Genomic DNA, 6,000 nt, shown 5'->3' on the forward strand with positions numbered 1-6,000 from the left:
AAAAATAAAAACTGTACCAAAGTATACCATTTTCAAACTATAGAAAATCAAAGATAAAGAAAAACTCCTGAAAGAAGTCAGAGAAAAACAGAAACTCTCTAAGACATATAAAAATGGAGGAGATCTGCTGTCTGCAGACCTACCTTTCAAGAAATTTTAAAAGAAGTTGTTTAGAGAGAAAGAAAATGATACAGGTCAGCAAATGAGATCTACATTAGAAAAGGAAGAGCATCAAAGAAGGAATAAGTGAAATAAAATTAAAATGTTTATTTTCTAAAGTTAAAATGTAACTTTTCCTAATTGATCTAACAGATAATAGTTTGTCCAAAATAATAATAGAAATAATATACTCAATTATGTATGCTTATGTATAAGTACATAAATAAAATATGTATAAATATATGTGTGATATATTTTTTTCACTTCTATAAAAGTGACATGAAACAATTGACAGCAATGATACAAGGGATAGGAGGAGAGAAATCAAGATTATTTTATTATAAGGTACTTATACTACCATGAAGTAATACAATGTTATTTTAAAGTGGACATGGACTAGTTGTAAATATATATTGCAACTTCTGGGGCAAGCATTTTAAAAAGTAAAAAAAAAAGTAAAAAAAAAGAAAAATAGGTATATCTGATGCTAAGAAGAGAAAATGAAAGCATAAGATACACAAAACCATAAAAAGGAGGAAATGAGTGCAAAACAAAACAAGGAGCAAACAACAAAAGTAGCAAAAAGGAGATGCTAGCAAATATAGGTTATATATATTAACCTAGCTATATATCCATAATCATTTTTTAACATCAATAGTCTAAATGAAACAATTAAAAAAACAGTGATTGTCCAAGAGCATCAAAAACAAGATTCAATTTTATGTTGCCCAGGAAACCCGCTCTAAATATGAATACACATATAAATTAAAAGTAAATAAAGACTTACATATCAACACTAATCAAAAGAAAGCACAAATTGCCAAATAATTTCAGACAGAGAAGACTCCAAGGCAAGGAAACTTATTAGGATAAAGAGAGGCATGATTTACTGATAAAGGAGTTGATTCTCCAAGGAGATATAATGACCTTTAATGAATATACACCACCCTTACAACAGAGCATCAAAGGGGAGGCCAAAACTGGTAAAACTGAAAAGAAAAGTAGAGAAATCTACTATTATAGTTGGAGACTTCAACACATTCCTATAAAAAATAGATTCAAAAGGCCAGAAATCAGTAAGGACATAGTTGTCTTTAATAACAAGTGTTGGTGAGGATGTGGAGAAATCAGAACTCTCATTCATTGCTGGTAGAAATGTAAAACTGTAGGCAGCTTGGAAAACAGTTTGGCAGATCCTCAGAATGTTAAACATGGAGATATCACACGACTCCGTGATTTCCTTCCTATGTATACATCCAACAGAATTGAAAACATGTCTACACAACAATGGCCACACTAATGTTCATAGAAGCATTATTCACAATATTCACAAAGTAGAAACAACAAAAAAGTCCATTAACTACTGAATGGATAAATATAAGGTGATACATCCATGCAATGACATATTACTTGGCCATGAAAAGGAATGAAGTATTGATACATACTACAACATGGAAGGACCTTGAAAACATGATGCATGTGAAAGAAACCAGTCACAAATGACCACATGTTGTATGATTCCATTATGAGAGTCCAGAGTAAACAAATCTGTGCAGACAGAAAGTAGATTAGTGTTTGCCAGATGTTGAGAGGAGAGAGGAATGAGGTGTAACTGTTAATGGCTATGGGGTTTCTTTTGGGGTGAGGAAATGTTGTGAAATTAAATAGTTGGTGACAATTGCACAACTTTCTGAATATACTAAAAACTACTGATTGTACATTTTAAAATGTACAATGACATGTGAGTTATAGCTCAGTGAAGCTGTTGTTTTTATACTACTCTGTAATAAATAAATATTAATTTTGCTTTGTTTAACTCCTCTACACATTTATAATCAACATTAAGATGTATGCTTTATTAAAAATTTTAAAATTTTAGAGGTCATGGAATAATCATAGTTTCTCCCAATCGATTATTAAGATAATTTTCCAGTTTCAGCTTGCATGAACATTTTTATATTTATAGTCCCACACTACCATGCAAAGAGCAGACTGCCTATGTAAATGTATGTACACTTATTATATATTCATATATTTTTATTATATGTGTATTTATCTATTTTGCAAATAGTACTCTGGATCCAAACTTATAAAATCCTGAAATGAAAGGAAAGGTAATTAGAATGGAAAGTTATAGTGGCATTCATTTCTCTGGCTACAAATTTACTCATTTTCTATAATTTATTTATCCTCCTCTTCTTTCAAAGAGGGAGTTTACACAATTAAGTTTAGAAACTTCAATATCCCCATTTTTTAAATTTTGAAATATTATTCCACCATTCAAATTATTAAGATAACTAAAAACAAATGAAAAAAAAATATCAAGAAAAACAAGCACCGGAAAGAAAGCCAGAATATCAGAAAGCAAAGACAAAAGATTTAAAATAAGACCAAACATCACTAATTGACACAAAGTAGTTAAATTCCATTTTAAAAATCATATATGTCGGGATCCCTGGGTGACTCAGTGGTTTAGCCCTGCCTTCAGCCCAGGGCGTGATCACGGAGACTGCGGATCGAGTCCCACATCAGGCTCCCTGTATGGAGCCTGCTACTCCCTCTGTCTGTGTCTCTGCCTCTCTCTCTCTGTCTCTCATGAATAAATAAATAAAATCTTTTTAAAAAATAAAAATAAAAAATAAAAATCATATATGTCACATTTAATTAAAAATCACATTGCTTACAAGAGACACATATTTATGAGGGAAAATTAAATTACAAGTATAGATACACAAAAACAAATATAAGGAAAATAGTAGTGATAAACAAGTTTTAATAGAATTTAAGATATAAACTGATAGACCAGAAAGAATAAATTACTACTAATTTCTGGTTCCATTTACAACAAAGATATGAACCATAAACTTTTATGTCAGAAATAGTATAGTTTTGAAATATGTAAAGTAGCTGTCTAGAATTTTAAGCAAAAATGAACTAAAACATATTTAGGAAGATTTTTACATGTAACTGATAGTACATGACATGGTTGTCAATAATTGGAAGTATAGGGATCCCTGGGTGGCGCAGCGGTTTGGCACCTGCCTTTGGCCCAGGGCGCGATCCTGGAGACTCGGGATTGAGTCCTACGTCGGGCTCCCGGTGCATGAAGCCTGCTTCTCCCTCTGCCTGTGTCTCTGCCTCTCTCTCTCTCTCTCTCTCTCTCTGTATGACTATCATAAATAATAAAATAAAAATTTTAAAAATAATAATTGGAAGTATATAATAAGATTTAATCAGTAAGTACCTATTAAGTACTGTACTTTATAAAATATATACATCATTTTCAAGTGTCCATGGAATATTTATAAAAATTTATTGGACAGGGGTGCCTGGGTAGCTCAGTCAGTTGGGCATCTGACTTGATTTCCGCTCAGGTCGTGGTCATGGGGTTGTTAGATCCAGCCACTCATCGGGCTCTGCACTCAGTGCAGAATCTGCTTGGAATTCTCTCTCTCTCTGCCTCTCCCTTTGCCCCCTCCCCATCCTTGTGCATGCTCTCTCTAAATAAATAAATAAAATCTTTTTTAAAAAGTTGATTTGGTACTAACTGAAAAACAGACCTTAAAAAATTCCTAAAGACGTGTATAGTAGAGACACATTCTAATACTGCATCAAATAAATTTTAAATGAAAAATCTAAGTGCTGAGAAATACTAAAATATTCCTGTAAATTATTATTAGGCCAAAGATTGTATATTGAATATACAATAATAAATAATTTAGAAAAAACAAAAAGAAGAATTTTTTCTCCAAATTTTTATTTAAATCCCAGTTAGTCAGTGTAATATTAGTTTCAGGTGTAGAATTTGGTGATTCATCACTTACATCAAACACCCAAGCTCATCACAAGTGCCCTCCTTAATCCCCACCACCTATTTAACCCATTCTCCACCAACCTCCCCTCTGGTAACCCTCAGTTTGTTCTCCGTACTTAAGAGCCTATTTCTTGGTTTGACTCTTCCTCCCTCCCCAATGTTCATTTGTTTCTTTTTCTTAAATTGATTCAAAGGGACACATACATCCGACTGTTTACAGCAGCATTATAAGCAATAACCAAATTATGGGAAGAGCCCAAATGTCCATCAACTGATGAATGAATAAAGATGTGATACACACACACACACACACACACACACTGGAATGTTATTCAGCCATCAATAAAAATGAACTCTTGGTATTGAAATGATATGGATGGAACTAGAGAGTATTATGCAATATTAAATAATTCAGTCAGAGAAAGACAAATACCATATGATCTCACTCTTATGTGGAATTTAAGAATATTATTCTTCTAAATTTATATGCTAGAACTTGAGCTATTTTTACAGGTAAATATAGTATTAAAAAGGGCAAAAAAGAAAAAGAAGGGGATAGGAAGAGAAAAAGAAGGATAAAAAGAAAGATGACAGAAAGACGGAGGCTATATATTAAACTTAAGAAACCATAATCACCACAACTACCACAGATAAATTAAATAAATAAGGAAATAAGTAAGTGAAGTCCTAAAGAGCACAGAAGTTTTTAAAAACCTAAGAACTGTTCTTTGAAAAATAACAAAAAAATAGAGGTACATGGCTGTCTCAGTTGGTGTGGCATGAGACTCTTGATCTTGGGGTTGTGAGTCCAAACCCTACATTGGGTGTAGAAATTACTTAAAAGTAAAATCTTTATAAAAAGAAAAGAAAATCAACAAAATATAGATGCATAGCTCTGCTGAATCTAACTCAGGGAGAAAAATTCATCAAAATAAGATTGATAGAGTCACAGAGCAAATGTGGAAGCAGAAGGAGAAGCCATCATGTAAACTGTCATGCTCAACTAGATTATAGATTTCTTAAGGGAGAGCTGTTTCTAATATCTTTCTTAACTTTCCACATAAGACTAAATAAAATTAACAAAAACCTATGTAGCAGATCCTTTTTTTAGAACACAAAAAGAAATGTTTATAAAAATCTGTTTTTGTTATCAATAAAGATAATTCTTGGTTTTTATTTAACATACTTAGCAATTGAGAAATCTGGTTTTTATAGAGTTATCAATACTGTAGACGTTTTAAGAGTATAATCTTTTTTTAAAGATTTTATTTATTTATTCATGAGAGACACAGAGAGAGAGAGAGAGGCAGAGACACAGGCAGGGGGAGAAGCAGGCTCCATGCAAGGAGCCCGATGTGGGACTTGATCCCAGGACTCCAGCATCACACCCTGGGCCAAAAGCAGGTGCTAAACTGCTGAGCCACCTAGGGATCCCCAAGAGTATCAACTGCTAAGTGCCTTATTTGCCCTGCTTAGGCTCTGCCTTATTTTAATCCCAGAGAGGATAAGTCATAATCAATAGTGGGTTACTTAGGATAACATACCTTTCATAGTTACTGGAGAAGAGCTTTTTAGAAAGAATCCAAGAAGAAGCAAATTATACCCCAGATGCGGAAAAGAAGTATCTTTAGTCTCAAAGATATATATTGGAATCTAGCTTGAAAAATTAGGCCTTGTGGGAAAAGTAAACGGTGAGTCCTTCTGATTATACTTTTATTCAGGTGTATCGGGTCGAAATTACAATCCAGTCTAACATTTACAGAGAAAGGAGCAAGGTTGCAAAATCCTGGATCCTGGATTCTTAGAAGACAGTGGGGAGAGTAGGAGAAATTTCCAGACCAGGACAGTCTTGACTGCTTGCATATCAAGTTGTGAGGGCCTCTTGCAGCACCAGAGGCTACTCCTTGGATGGTCCCCAAACAGGTCCTGATTCAACTTACATTTCCCAAAACTAGACAACTCAACAAATGTGGAAAAATCAAGTGTGTTCCATCTCAAAACAAAACAGAACATCAGAATTCAGCCAA

This window comes from Canis aureus, chromosome 12 (genome assembly GCF_053574225.1).
Source record: "Canis aureus isolate CA01 chromosome 12, VMU_Caureus_v.1.0, whole genome shotgun sequence".
Taxonomy (NCBI): domain Eukaryota; kingdom Metazoa; phylum Chordata; class Mammalia; order Carnivora; family Canidae; genus Canis; species Canis aureus.